The sequence below is a fragment of the Pelodiscus sinensis genome, chromosome 15 (genome assembly GCF_052426305.1).
Source record: "Pelodiscus sinensis isolate ZL-2025 chromosome 15, ASM5242630v1, whole genome shotgun sequence".
NCBI classification, from domain to species: Eukaryota; Metazoa; Chordata; order Testudines; family Trionychidae; genus Pelodiscus; species Pelodiscus sinensis.
In genome coordinates, this window is record NC_143066.1 from 33,586,451 (window position 1) to 33,602,309 (window position 15,859).

The 15,859-nt window shown below is 47.5% G+C and overlaps 1 protein-coding gene across 4 annotated transcripts in view; it reads right to left on the minus strand.

The window, feature by feature from the left end:
- RNF216 (ring finger protein 216) overlaps positions 1-15,273 on the minus strand; it is a 146,346-nt gene extending 131,073 nt beyond the window's left edge. For 2 of the 4 annotated variants that reach the window (XM_075899674.2, XM_075899672.2), the window contains exons 1-2: positions 15,139-15,237; positions 7,990-8,123 (exon numbers count right to left, since the gene is read on the minus strand). The gene's annotated coding sequence lies outside the window, so the exon portion shown is untranslated. Of the gene's footprint in view, positions 1-7,989; positions 8,124-15,138 lie in introns of all 4 variants that reach the window. The other 2 variants (XM_075899673.2, XM_075899671.2) reach the window with 2 other exon arrangements.
- Positions 15,274-15,859: the final 586 nt, after the last annotated feature.

A 15,859-nucleotide genomic window follows, 5' to 3' on the forward strand; every position in this document is an offset into this window, starting at 1 on the left:
GGGGTCAAGTGTGTGGCTAGAGGTTTCAGAGACTGTGGCTAAGACGTCCCTATTTTTGGTTCAGAAAATATGGTCACCATATCTTTATTCAGTCCTAAACTGATCGTGTTGAATTTGTAAATGAAGTCAAGTTCATCTGTCTCCCTTTGTAACCAGTTTTTGAAATTCTTTTGTAGAAGGATGGCTACTTTCAAATCTATTACTGAATGTCCAGAGAGGTTAAGGTGTTCCCCTACAGCAGGGATAATGAGCCTTTTTTTGGATCGCGGGGCTGCTGACCCACAGAAAAATCAGTCACAGGCCGCACACAAGCGAGAAGCAAAAAACCCCCAAAACAAACCCTCACTGATGTGGCCTCCGACTGAGGAGAAAGACACTCCCCACATTCCTCTTGCACACCAGAGCCTGGGGGGCCCCAGGCTAGCAGACTGTGTGCTCCAGCCCTGTGGAGGGACAGCGGGGGTAAGGGGGACGAATGCTGGAGAGCCAGTGCATTCAGCCCCTGGGCCTTAGGTTCCCCACCCGTGCCCTACAGGTTTGTGTGCGTTACCATTCTAGGAATAGCAATCCATGGCCAATGGCAGGTAAATAAAGCGTCCGGCAGCCCGCCAGAGGCTAAACCTCGCGAACTGCATCCAGTCCATAGGCTGCTTGTTACCCACACCCGTTCTAGTCCTTTTCATTCTCTGGCACTAACAAGGCTGCAGTGTTGGGGATGCAAATACTGCAGGAGAAGATAGGGAACATTGAAATCTTAAAAAAAAGTACCCTGAAGAGACATCAAGCTCACCACACAACAATCTGAGCCTAAGCTACCCAACAACATAGTTTCCTTTCATCAACAGAGAAGTGTCAATTCCCATTTTCCCCCTGCAGGCAGCTCACTCAGTTGTAAAGCTAGTCGCATTTTTGGATGACTTCAAATTGTTAAACAAAAAGAAGCAACTTAAATAATGCATGAACTGTGACTGAACACAAGAGGTAAGATTTACAGTATGAAAGCCAGAACAGCAACCCTTAAACAATGACACATGGTGCACCAAAGTAGCCTGTCTTAATGATGCATGTTAGAGTGAAATCTCTTTGAAGATTTCATTAAATAGAGCAACATCTACCAGACCATGATTGCTGAACTGAGAGGGGCAGGGGTTAATGACAGCTCCCCATGTTAAGTGATCGCTTCACCTGCAAAGAGTTAAGTCCCTCAAACGCAAGCACAACAGGAAATACAGTGCACTATTGTATCTGACTATTGCTGCAGAGCAGCAGATAGCTGGTGTCTCACATCAAACTGCCGGATTACATCTTTCAAAAGAATAAAAGCCAAAGTTCACTATTTCTACCTGCTACATTGTTTGTTGAATACTGTACTCTAACACAGAGGTCAAAGGACAGCAGATGCAATGGCAGAAACACACTATGAGAACAGTGGCACCATCCAATAAATGTTGTCCTGTCCTCTAAAAATAGTGGCTCTCATCCTTTCCAGACACCTGTGTACCCCTTTCAAAAGTCTGATTTGTCTTGCATATCCCCCTCCCCTCCAAGTTTCACATAACTTAAACTCCCCTGACTACCAAATCAGACAAAAAAAATACAGGTTGAACCTCTGTGGTCTGGGACTCCCTAGTGTGGCAAGGCCTCGACCGCAGATGTTGAGCACGGCTGGGCGTGTAGCTGGGGGTAGAAGAGCCAGGCAGGCAGGTGGGCCAGGGCAGTGCACTAGGCAGCAGCCAGGAGGAGAACCCCATGAAAACCTAGCGGGTTTCTCCTGGCCCAGCAAACTCCCTTGCTCAGGACCACTCAGATCCCGAGTGCGCTGAACAAGGGAGGTTCAACTTGCACAAAAATGTCACAGCATATTTACTGAAAAACTTCCTTTCTTATTTTTTCCATACAAATATAAAACAAATCAATTGGAATATAAAGATTGTACTCACTTTTCAGTGTATAGTTTATATTGCTCTCTATATAAGTAATTGCATGAAATTTTAGTTTTTACTGACAAGGGATGTTAAATTTAGATTAATTAACTAATCAAACAGTCTATAAGGGCGCCTCTGCCTTTGAACTGTAGCAAACTGTAGGCTTCAGGTGCTACACCTGCCTGCCTGCGTCTCTGCCAAGTTGTTATTTGACGTCGCATTAAAAATAAAGCATTTATTTCTTCCTCGTTGTGCAAAAGGTCCACACAAAAAGCAGAAGAAACCCACCAGCTGGCTACAGAAGGGACACAAGACTACCAATATACAGAGTATTAAAATACACAATTAAAAACAGTGCAGAGTATTTCCCCTTACTTGTCTTATCACTGTCAAGAAACTTCAGTGTTACCTGTTGTAAGGACGCAGTCCCCAACCCTGCACCCCCATCCGCAGCCAGATGTGACTCCCAGCCAGCCAGTAGAATAGGTTTATTGGTTCTCAGAGACAGGGCATAGCCTATGGTCAATGTTATCTCAGGAGACAAGGCAGACAGCGAATTATTGGGAATCTCTGGGAACAGCCTTATCTGCTCAGGCTGAGACTAGGTGTCTGGGCCAATGCATATGTGGAGTGAATCATCAGGAATCAAACCACACAGCCAGGATGTTAACACTGGGACAACACAAGCAGGAGAGAATACTGGGTTACAAAACAGTCAGCACCCCCACTACGTCACACCCGTAACAAGAACAGGTACAAAAATCCAGCCAGAAGTGTAATTTTTAAATTGCTATTGAACAACTTCATTTTCAACGGTCTTTAAGGTTGCTTCTCCAGCTTAGGCTCTTGAGCAGAGAGAGAGACAGAGGAAAGAGTCTGGGGTGGCTAGCTGGACATATCCCCAACATGCTGCAGCTGGGAGCAACAATAGCTATTTGAGCCAAAGCATGGAGGTGATGCTATTGAGAATAAGGACTAAGAGAAGCAGCCAATGGAAACTACAAGGGAGAGATCAGTCCAGAGTCAACAGGTGCAGGCCAGAACCTCATAGACACTTAAAGTTAACAGCAGCAGACAGAATTGGAGACAAGGGAAACTAGTTGTACTACAGAAACAAAAGACAGGACTATGTAGCACTTTAAAGACTAACAAGATGGTTTATTAGGTGATGAGCTTTCGTGGGCCAGACCCACTTCTGTAGTACTGTTGTACTACAGTGAGCTTAATAGCTTCTCATAGTATTCCAAATATAGAGCAGCTCAGCAAAGAATAAACCCAGCAAACTAAAGAACCCAGGAGAGAGAACTCTGAGCAATACGCAGAAAGAGCTGATTTAGATATGGATGGATTGATCTCTCTCTATAAAAAAGTTTCCTGCGGGATGACAGAGCGATGTCATCACATCACTCTGCATCCACAGGAGTTAAGCCCCACCCACTCCCAGCCTGGCCCTCCCCAGGGTGCTACCTTTACATTGCACAAGTCAGTCGTATCTAGGCAGCAAGTACAGGTGCTTTACACTTCTATATAACTGTGGTTAGCTAGAGCAACCAATTGCGGGGGTAGAGGCTGGATCTTCCAGACCATCTTTGAATTAGATGGTCCAAGGCCTGGTTACATAAAGGCCTCATACAGGGAGGTGAGACAGAAATAGGTTAATGTATAGGTTGCATGTAGGCACTCACCTTTCACTACATTTACCATCTTTGCTGGGTCACTATATTTATCACCCTCTCTCTAACATAGCACACATCAATGTGTGTTTGTGTATGGCTGGGGCCATTGGGATCTTGAGGTACAAGCTATTCACTGGGATCTTGAGGTACAGTGCTACCGAACTACCTTCCTTTCTTTAAAGCTCTCTATATTGCAGAGTTAACACCAGTCTGGTCTAGGTGCAAGTGGCCACATCACAAAGCATGTCCATTTGACCACATCAACACTGGTGCACCACACACTCACATAAGGTGCTAGGATTTCCGAGGGTATAGCCCAGTTTTTCCCAACCAGAGTTCTGCGGAACCCCCAGCATCCAGGGTTCTGCAAGAAATCGTGGAATAAATAAATAAATAAAAATTTCTTACAGCTCTTTAAAAATAAATTTTCTTGACAATTTAGCAGTAATTGAATTGCACTCCCTGCTGTCAACTTTTTCTGGCCAAGCAAATGTTATCATAGGTAGTGGTTCCTCAGGATATGAAAAATTATTTTAGGGGTTCCTCCATGGGAAAAAGGTTGGGAATCTCTGGTACAGCCTATAGTTTTTCACACTGCAGTAAGTGAGCTGCTCGAATTCTTTTCCAAGGAATTATATGAGAACTTGTTTTTCCTTCTGGGCAAGGCCAAATGCTTGCAGCACACTGGCTTTTTACCTCAGAATGGGCCAGGTAGCTCAAGTGGAATGGCTGTATGTGTGCACATGGGAGTCTGATAACAGACAACACTTGACTAAGAGCTCACATTAACTCTGCAGTGAAGACAAGCCTTTAACTATGTGCTGACCTACTGATAACCCTGTAGGTCAAACTGTATTGATATTTGGAGAAATGCACACAAATGCTGTGCTGTACCTAAAAAGCAGGTTGGGGTAATCTTGCCAGAATAGCATTCTGAATTTATTAGTGTTAATTCAAGTGCTAAGGATTCCCAATTACTAGATATGTACTAGAACGGATTGTGAGGTCTCTTTCTGGCAACTATGTTGTGTTTTATTGTGCAACGGTTCTTCTGTTTTCTGCCCTCAGTTCATCTCTGCTCAGGAGAAGTCATGACTGCATGTTCTCACAAGCAAAAAGAACAGCTGGCAGGCAGAATTCCAGCAGCCCTCCCGTGAAGGGATGTAAAACTCCATTTAATTTTAACTGGTTAACTGATGAAATGGGGAGCAGCAGGGGCTGCGCTGAAGACAGTGGCTGCTTCAACCTGGCTGCTTCTGGCCTTAGGCTGGGCTGTCAGCTCCCAGCCCACATGGGATCGGAGGAGGCAACTTCACAGGGGACAGGAAGTAGCAGCAAGGGGGTGGAGGAGTGCTGCTGAAGCAGTTTTCCACTCACAGTGGGCCATAGGCCGTTCCCAATGGTAAGCATCACCCATTAATTGCTCACTTCCCTACCCTGTGTATGTTCCCTACCATACAGATTGGCTACGTCTACATTGGCCCCTATTCCGTAATAGGGATGCTAATGTAGCACTTGGGAATAGGCAAATCCGTGGGGGACTTTCAAGTAGGAATAAGAGATCCTCCGGAAAAGAGCTTATTTTCCGGAGGATCGCATCCAGACTGGAGCTTTTCTCCGGCTTATCTACAAGCCGGAAAAAAGCGGCAGCCATGAAAATGCAAATCCCGCGGGGGATATTTAAATCCCCCACGGATTTGCCTATTCCCAAGTGCTACATTAGCATCCCTATTACGGAACAGGGGCCAATGTAGACACAGCCTGTATGTTTACAGTTAATAGCTAATTTGATAAAGTACAGTTATAAATCTCATTGAAATATGTTTTTATCTAGCAAAGTGCAAAAATCCTGCATTTGACATTTGATATGAGACACACAGAGAGAAGGGGATCAAAAACAAAGGCAAAAGAGAACTTTCTAACTTCAGTCCTGCAAAAGTGTGGGGCCAGTTTAGGATTGGATTTTTTTATTTGATTGGTTTTTAAATTTGGATGTGTCAAGATATCTGAAAGAACATCTCCTGTATGAAAGAATTAGGATGTCATGTCATTACTCAGAACTGACAAAGGTAACTAGCTAGCAGCCAGTCTCAAAAACGTTCTGTATTTTACAATACATTTTTCTTGGCCTCTCTGCTTTATGTACTTTACAACTTATTAAAAAGCCCATAAAACCAAAATGAATTATCAGCTGACCAGCTAAAACGCTTTGAAGGCGGGCATTGCACATCTGTGTTTCAGTTCCATAGATGACATTTAGACCACCAGTTGGAATCTAGCAGTTTCATCTAGTCAAAAATAAATGCTCTGCAAATACAAGGATCACTACAGATGAAGCTAAGAAGATTTGGATGCAGCCTGTGCAAATTTAGCTTGGACAAATTATTTCTCTTTTGCCTCTGTTTTTGAACCTCACCTCATCGCATATGCCAAATGCATTATGTATTAATCTAGTAAAGTGCAAAAAATCCTGCAAGGAGATTTATATTTATACTTGATCAAACAGGCTATTAACTGTATAAGTACACTGTATGGAACAGTGAGCATGGCCACAAATAAAAATAATCTGCTGAATGCCCTGTTGGTGATATTTTCAAATTAAGACTACGTTCTAAAAATTACAAGCCTACTGATCCAAAGGGATTCTTGTTACTACACAGTTTTGCCTGACCCACCACAATACAATTCCAATGTATGCTGTAGATAGGCCTTTAACCATGTTCTACAACAGAGCAGAAACTCCTGAATCTTGCCAGTTTCCCTTATCTGCTCTTTAAAAGCAGCAGCAGAACAGAAAATCTGATACTGCTGCAGGTTTTCTGTGGAAGGGGAAAAGGGAAGGGAACATTGCTTTTTCTGAAATATTGCTCTCAGTTATTCTGCCACAGCTGCTCTCCCTCCCCCCCGCTCTTCCCAAAAAATTGCACAAGCCCTCTGAAACAGAAGACGGAGGTTGACTGTTCTCTGGTCAGCTTCCCAGTTCTGCTGCATGTAGTTGTGAACATTTGTCAGTTTCACTCAGATAGTCTGCTTAGCCCACTTTTCCTCCATAGAAGTTTGTACTAGACTGGGGTGGGCAATAATTTTTGACCCCGGGGGGGGGGGGGAGAGGGGAGAGGGAGGTGGTGATGCACGCCAAGAATTCGGAAAGTGATCAACGGCCGCACTTTTCTACACTTGAGAGGGTGCAGGGTCTGGTACACAGGTTAGGTGGAGAAGGGAGTTCAGAGTAGGGGTATGGGGTCTGAGAGGGAGTTTGGGTAAAGGAGAGGGTTGTGACCTGGGGCAGAGGCTTGGAGGCAGGGTCCAGGAGGGGGTATGGGCAGGAGAGGATTCTGACCTGGAAGAGGGATGCAGTAATGGGTGCATGGTGTGAGAAGGAGTTGTGACATGGGGTGGAGGATGGAGGGGAGAAGAGAGTAAAGAGGGTTTGGGTGGTGACCTAGGGCAGGGGGTTGGGGTGCAAGATCTGGCAGGGGGCACGGATACAGGAGAGGATTCTAGCCTGGGGGAGGGGCATAGGAGGGGTGCAGGATCTGAGAGGGTGTTTGGGGTGGGAGGGGGTACCAGAAGCATGCTCTGGCCATTCCCAGCCAACTGCACTCTCAAGCAGGCTTCCCTGCCTCCCAGAAGCCCCAGGTTGGCTGTTCATGTGGCTCTCCCTGCTGTGGGAAGGAGGGCTTTGCACAATGCTCCCACCCCCAGCAAAATCTCTCAGTTCTTATTACCTGTTTCTGGCCAAAGGGAGCTGAGAGATTTTGCTGGGGGCAGAGGCAGTGCACAAAGCTCTCCCCTCTCTCCTTTGAGTGGCACTGCTGCATGGTTGAGCGGGCCAGATTAAAAAGCTTGGTGGGAAGGATTTAACCAGTGGGCATATCTTTCCCACCTCGGTACCAGAGCCTGGGTAAATGCATGTTTTCAAATTCTGGTTTAGAGTTAGTCTTTATATAACATCTTCTCTCACATCAACACCAAAAGTGATTCAGCTCTTCTTAGGAAGATTACCAAGTGGCTAAGTTCCATTTCCAGCTCTGCAATGGCTTTTCAAAGCCTTTGAGAAAACAAAACCCCTGTCTCACTTGTCTCTAACTGTGATGTGGGAACAATATTAGTCACCCCCCAGTACTGAGAATTTTGTAGTGTTTTTAAAGTACTTTCAGATCCTCGAGTAACAGGTGATGCAGAAAAACTCTGTTTACTGAAAGCCACTTTGCTGTAAAGTTTGACTCCATTGATTCTTTGAATCAAATGTGATCTATAGGGGATAGATTTCTCAGCTACACTGCACAGAAATATCAAGTCAAACCTCTACAACCTTATGTAAAAGTTTAACAAAACAAGTGTGAATTCAACAAAAATTTGGTCTGGATTGCAATTGCTCGGCCTACCTACAGACGTGAGAAGTTGGTGTGAATAAGAGTGTGCCTGTCTTCAGATGTCAACTTAAAGCTTCATATATCACAATGATCTTCAGAGCCCAAGCAGCTGCCTACTTCTCTGGCTCATCAATTTTATTTATAACCTGAAATCAAACAACAAGAAACCTTAATGTGACTGACAAGCATCACGGACAATTAAATGTCAGATTTTCATGAGGACAGAGGCAGGAAGAACCCATGCTCATCTTACATTTGGCAAGGCAGAGCAGAGCAATTAGAAAACTCTTAAAAGAGAACAGCCCAGCTGAACTGCTGCAGTACCAGTTCTGACACCCCCCATATTCTCTCAACCACCTTTAAGTTGTAGCCTGGGAGAGGGGTATAATAGTCTGTGCCAGTCCTGAGGCTACTCGACTATTCAATTACCTGATATCTAACATCCCTAATCGCTATCAGTTTTCAGGACCAGCATGCCTTTTTAGGTATTGGACTGGATCAGTGATCCGTCTGAAAATTCTGCACTGAAGATATCACAAATTAAATCAGCATGGAAGCCAGAATTCCATAAAATGAATGCAAGAACTCAAATAACTGAAAATAAGTTAATCTCAGATCCACATGTGTAATTTAGAACAGTGTAAAGCATTCCATATTCTCTACACCATAATACTACCGGAAACATAGCAAGTTATGGATGACCTGAACATATTAACTGCATATTTCTATGCTCAGCAGTTTCAGCCAACTGCTTCACCTTCTACTGTAGTTCTCAGATGAGTTAGTATTTCACATCAGTTGGCTCTCTGAGTTACATCTGCACTGAAGCCTATAGAACTAGCATGTCAATACATAACTAAAGGTTGATCACATGGGCTAATTAGGGATGTGACCATGTAATCGTGTACACGGGTAATGGTTATACACAGACTCCCAGGACGTGCAGGGAGCCAACTTAAAAACTGGCAGCAGCATGTGGGGAAGGTGGGAGCTGGAAAGCATGGGGAATAGGTTACATTTAGGTTAGCTTAGTAACCGAGCAGTTGATAAAATAAATATTCTATTGACTACTTGATTACTCAATAGGGGAAGGCAGGCCCTGCTCCACCCCCAGGCCGCTATGGCGTTTTAAATTGCAGAGCCACAGCAAACTTTGGTCCCTAACCCGGCATGAGCAGGGATTAAGCCGGGCTGCCTGCCCACCTGGCTCACACTGGGTTGGGAACCAAAGCTCTGGCTCTGCAATTTAAAATTCAGTAGGAGCCGGGGGGCAGGCTACTTGGTTCCTACTGCCTCAAATTGCAGAGCTGTAGTGGGGTTTGGTCCCAGCGCAAGCTGGGACTGAGCAGGGCTACCTGCCCAGCCAGTAGCAGTCCCTTTGCGGCAGCAACCTCTGTCCACAAAGGGTCCCAGCAGTAAGTTGAGAGCCCCATGGAGAGGGGCTGCTTCATGAGAAGCAGTCTCAGCTTATGTGGGGTCCTAACTTCCCATCGGGACTCCGTGCAGCCAGGGGCTGCTGCCAGAGCAACCTCCCCTGCTACCTCTGATGGAGGCAGCAGCGGGGGGAGGAAGGGAGCTGAGATAGTGTTGGGGGGGGAACTGGCTTTTAAGCCAGCCCACCCCAGTACTGGCTCCTGCTTCCTCCCTTTGCTGTGTCTGATATAAAGGTGGGGTGGGAGGGAATGCAAGTAGTCAACTCAACTACCCGATAAGCTTCAGCTTATCGGGTAGTCGACTACTTTCTTACATCCCTAGTGGGGAACAGGCTTTTAAGCTGGCTCTCAGAGCGCCACGTCCCTCCTGCGTGTAACTGCTGAAAACGTCAGTGGTTACACAATTAAACGCATTTTAACATCCCTAAGGCGAATAGATAAATAGCTTCCCAAATAAGCAGTATAGTCCATGGCTTCTACTGCCCATGTTCTTGCTGTAAACAAGGTATCTACAACACTCTAGAAATCCCATTTACAGTAATTAAAGTTACTTGTAGTAATTTCGGAATACATAACCCCCCTCCCTCCTCCTCCGACAAAATGAAAAGTCCATTAGTTCAATGAATGCCAATCTTTGCTAGTTGCTTAGACAAGAAAGTCTTACATGATATGTCAGAAAAGTGGATTTGTCCTGAAATCATGTAAGTCAAAACTTAAAAGGGTTTCCAGATTGAGTCCACATGCACCTCGTTTCTGACTGGAGAAATATTTGCACAGTTCTAAGAACGCTGGGATGAATGTGTCCTACTGCTAGTATTTACACCCATTACTGTATGGGTTTTCGTGCGCGCTATTACACTGAAAGCTACTCAAAACGTTCATTTTCAAACTGATGAACGGGAGTTTCTTTCAGCAGACTCTGAAAACACCCACAGGGCCTCACTTCCCAGCTGCTTTGGTGTCTGTACTGTTTCTTCTTACTAAGCAGCTACTGGTCACTTTGCAACACTTCCTGTCTCCTTTCTGTTGTTTCTCCAACTCATCCTTTAATATCACACTTATTTTAACCCTAATGAGAGTAATTTACTTTTGCCACCTAGAGACTAAAGTGTACAGTATATGTCCAATTGCAAGACCATACTAAACGTGCAACTATCAGCCATGTCTGTCAGATACTGTACTAGCAGAGCCACCTCATTTCCAAACAAGACATAGTTCAGCCTGCCAAAGAATTTACAGCACCACAAGAATTTCTGAAATGTAAGCCTAAGATGGAAAGCAAGCCATAGGCTGTGTTCTGTGTTTCTACAGCACTTAGCACAAAGGAACCCTAGTCATGGATCACAACCCCAAGATGCTAAAAATAAAGTAATAGTGGCTCTGTTGTAAGCTATAATGCATCTCACCCTTCCTCACTGCACACACCTTTAAAAGCACGCACTTGCACTCATTTTTTTAGCTATGTAACAGTGATCAACTTGGCCAAAAATCATATACCATTCACAAAAAAAGACTTTAATGCTTTGCATCAACAATAGAGGGCAGTATCTCTACACAGAAGGTATGTTAAAGCAGTTAATGGGCTAAATCAGGGGTGGGGAACCTCAAGGGGAGAGGGGCACATAGATACAGCCCCCGGTTTGCCTGGATCCAGCCCCCAAGGCTCAGCATTGGGGAGCCTGTGTTGGCACTCCAGCATCCCACCTGCAGGGCTGGAGCACAAGAAATCTACTAGCTCAGGCCCCACAAGCCCTGATGCGCAAGAGGAATGTGGGGAGTCTCCTCCTTCAGGGGCTTTTCACTTTGCTTCTCAATTGTGTGCATCCCCTGACTGATTTTCCCGTGGGTCAGCAGCCCCTGACTCAAAAAAGGTTCTCCACCTCGGGCTAAATGATATCACTTAACTGGTTAACCATTTAAACATCTGTCCCAGGACAGCCCATGGGTCCTACCACCTGGCCCACCGTGGCAGAGGATGCCGAAGCTCAGTGCAGCTGGCTGCCACCAGAGTTAATTGGCAAGGCTTGGATAACTGGTAAACATACCAGTAAGCTTCATGCTTAACCATCTACTACACAATATGGACTGAATCATGCCATTACAACTGTTCCACTCAAAAGGGTCAGAATCTTTTGTCACGTGTTTGTAATGGTTGCTTATTGAGCAGGACTGCTTGTCAATATCTAGTCATCATTATGGCTAAGATCTTGTCAGGGGTGTTTTTAATAAGAATCATGGATAGGATGCTTGCAACAAACAATACATCACAGAAGCCTGAGCCCTGCCATGTGTAGAGCTGACAGCCTGAACCCTGGCATGTGCAGAGCTGAAGCCACTGCCAAAGTAGTCATGGAGATCTGTTAAAGTCACAAAATCAATGACACAATGGAGAAAATACTGTAATACAATCAAGCTGGCTCTGCAGTTTTGCTTCTGCCCAGAATAAAGATCATACCCTACAGCAGTGGTCTGCAACCTTTATAAGTACGATCTGACTTTGAATTTATGTGCAATTCAGGATGTACCCCAAACCCAAACACCCTTGCCCCATCTCCTTTCCACCCCTTCTCAGAGGCCCTGTCCCTGCTCACTCCATCCTCACTCACTTTTATCAGGCTGGGGGTAGAGGGCTAGAATGCAGAGGAGGGGGATGCGGACTCTGATCTTGGGCTAAAGGATGTGAAGTGTGGGGGGGTTCTGGGCAGAGCCCGGGGCATGGAGTTGAGGTGTAGGAAGGGGCTCAGGGTGCAGGCTCTGGGAGAAAGTTTGAGTGCAAGGGGACTCGGGACTAGGGCAGGAGTTTGAGGTACAGGAGAGGTTCAGGAGTGGGGTCAGGGTTCAGAAGGCAGGCTTCAGCTGGACACTGCTTACCACAATTGGCTTCTGGATGGTGGTGCAGGGGACTAAGGCAGGCGTACCCCTACTCTGGCCCTGCACCACTCCCAAAAGCAGCCAGCAAACTCTCTCCATCCCTGGCCCCCAACTCTGTGGAGATGGGGTACAGGGTGGGAGGAGGGACACCCTGACATGAGCACACACACACCCTTCTTCCCATGTCCTGCACAGCAAGCAAGAGGCTCCCAGGGCTGAGGGGCAGCTCCAAGGCAGAGGGCAGGAGTAGCAGGGCAGTGCTGAGAGGGGCAGATGAAGAGCTAGCACTTGATAGCTTCCTGGCCAAACCTGTCAGGATCACCTGTCAAAGGCTCCAAGATCTACCAGTAGATTCCGATCTACTGGTTGGTGACCAATGCCCTACAGCTAGTACCCCTCCCCTCCATATGGCACTATACAACTGTCTAGGAGGAACAGCTAAAGATTTGTGTCAGTGGAGTAGCGGATATCCATTCTGTTCCCACACAGCTATTGAAGATTCCAGGAGACTAAAGGAAGAAAACATTTAGACTCCAGTTCCTCCACCAGCATTGAGGGACAAGAGAGAGACTTCTAGGCATAGGCATAAGGTAGAGCATATTGATCTCTATTCACTGAAGTCCATCTTCTCCCGGAGAGCTATGACTGTCAAGCTGCTACTTGCTACAGTGTCTGAGGAAGGGTAGGAACCACTGGAACAGAGGACACTTAAAGAACCAAGATTCTAGGATGGGAAAGTGTGAAGAGAGACAAAAACAGATTCAAAATTGCTTGATTTTAGCAAGAAGATTCAGTTTCTTTCGAGTAAAAAGCTAACTATCACAGCTATTTGGATCAGAGTGGAAACATTCAGAAATATCACCACCACCTACTGAAGAGAGTTCTGGTGAAAGACACCAATAAATTAAGTTGTAGCCCTGAAGTATTCCACACTTTCTTCTAATAAAGAATGTGAGCGTGGCTGGAGCATACTTCTCATTTTATGTAAACACCACCAAAAGCTATCGGATGGAGGAGTAAGACAACATTTAGTTTAAAAAGAAGTTGAAATTTCACCCAGTTTTGACAGAGAAAGAGAGGAAATAGACTGTTTATTTTTTGTACTGTAGGTATTTTTTAAGTAGGCCTATTTTAAGATTTTTTTAAAAAAAACTGAAGCTAGTCTATAGTTAATCTAAGCACATACAACCTTTCAGACATTTACTAGATACAAGTGACGTGACCGTGATTAAGGTGGAAATTTTTAAAAGGCACAAATGACATAAGTGCCCAATTCTCATTAGCATTTTTGTAAAATCTGCTATGGAACTCTTAAGAAAGATGGCTCACAGTAGTAAAGCTGGCAGACCTATATTACTACTTTCCAGGAACACCCACAGTGTCTTCAGTGCAATACCAACATAAGAGGTTTGAACCTGAAAAGCTTATACTCTATATTAGATTGGATATATCATACTATAGATGCAGTTTTTGAATTTTTTTTCTCCCCCATTGATACTGGAAATAAGATACAAGTCTACTTCCAATTTTCACTGCTTTTAACTGAAGAAGGGTCTGACTTTAAAATACAAAGCTTCATGTTATCTTGAGATGACTGTTTTGTTTTAAACCTGGACCGTGCCAACAAAAGTCTGTCTACAAGAGGTGTAGCTCCAATGGCAGCAACTGCAGAAAACTTCACATAGGACAGTGCTTCTCAAACTGGGCTGAGACCCTGTTTTAATGGAGCTGCAAAGACTGGCTTAGACTCGCTGGGGCCAAAACTGGAACCCAGAGTGACAGCAGTCAGGTTACAGGCTCCCTACCTGGGGTTGAAGCACTAGGGCTTTGCCCTTGCCCCCCTGCCCCACCCCAGGGGGTTGGGCTCAGGCTCCTCCTCATCCCACAGAGGCAGGGTGTGAGGATGAGACTTAGGCTTCAGCCACACACACACACAGCCATGTAGTGATTTCTGTGGTCAGAAGAGCTTCACAGTGGAATGAAGTTTGAGAACCACAGGCACAGGCCAAAACCAACCATTTTCACCGTTGTATCATCGATTACCACAGTGGCAGAGCTCTTACCACACCGGCACATCACTTCCACAACGCATGTTGCTAGCATCTGAACCCATGTCCCCTTTAAATGAGAACCTCGGTGAGCAGCCAGGTTGTGTTTTCCACAGTAGAAGCTCCTTTCATCCCTCAAGCTTCCTACTCTGCCCGAAGCCTGCCTCTCTCCCCCCCCCAGGAAGCGGGGCGAGAAGGGGAGGACAGAACTTCACGTACTTCTGTGGGCTGGGCCAGACCCGACTCCGGCGTGGGGCTGTTCTAGCGGCTCTCCAAGTCAACACGCCCGCAGGGCCTAGCCCGAGCGAGGCTGGACACAACGACACACGGGGGCTGGGAGCTCGGGGCAGGCGGCCCGCGCTCAGCAGCTGCGCCGAAGCAAACCGGGGCTCAGCCAGAAGAGCGCGGGGCTCTGAGGCGAAAGGGCAGGTCCTGCCCCTTGGGGGGGGGGGCACGTCTGTTACAGGCGCGCTATACAGAGAGAAAGCGGCCGGGCCGGCCAGGCAGCACCTCCCCCCACCCCACGCGCCGGCTTCGGGCACGCCCGGGCCAGAGGACCCATCCCCACGGCGACGCCCCCCGGCCCCTGCCCGGAGGGGCGCGAGGGGGGCGGGGCTGTGACGTGCCCAAGGTCACAGGGCGAGCCAGGTGCAGGGCCGGGCACCGACCCCAGGAGTCCGGGCTCCCCGCCTCGCCCCCTTGGGGCCCAGCCCCGGCGCCCTCCCCACGGCTGGGGCGGGGGTTCCGCGGGGGGAGGGGCTGGACGCCCTGGGGGGCGCGGCTCTGCCCGGGGGGGGAGGGGTACTCACCAGCCCGGGCCGCTCCGCCATCTCCGGCCCCCGCTTCATTTGGCCGCCGCGGCCAGGCAGGCTCCTTCCGGCCCGCGCCGCGCCGCGCCACGTGACCGCCCCTCCGACCATAGAGAGGAAGGGCAGCGGCGAAGGGCGCTCAGGAGGGGCCCGTCGCCAGTTGCGCACCATAGAGACGACTCGGGCTGGTCCTCCCGCGCCCCCTACTGCTCCGCGGGTGAGAACCCGCCTGCTCCGGCGCGGGGTGGAGCCGCTGCCGGGAGGGGAAGGGGGTGGAGCTTCTGCGGGGGAGGGGGAGGAGAGGCGGAGCTTCTGCGGGGGAGGGGGAGGTCCATGGAGATGGGATGGAGGGAGGGAGATTAGAGCACTAGTAATAAGGACCAGAGGGTGCAGGGCAGGCAGCCTCAGGGCTTTGGGCTGGCCCGGCGTAGGTGGTAGCATTGCACCGCCCTTCTGCGCCCCATCAAAATTGTAATTTGTAAAGGGGGTACCCCCTCCCCTGAACTTCTCCCCTGTCACCAGGGTCAATCTGGCTCTGAGGCCACATGGTGAAGAGACCAACATGGGCCATTGAATGGCCTGTAGATGTACCATAAACTGCCCCCCTCAGAACAGGGTGACTGCAGGGCCCAGCTATATCCACCTGAGATACAAGGGGGGGGGTGGCCCCTGCCTGACCTACAGTAATGGTCAGTGGGAGGAATCCAGCAACGGGCTGCTT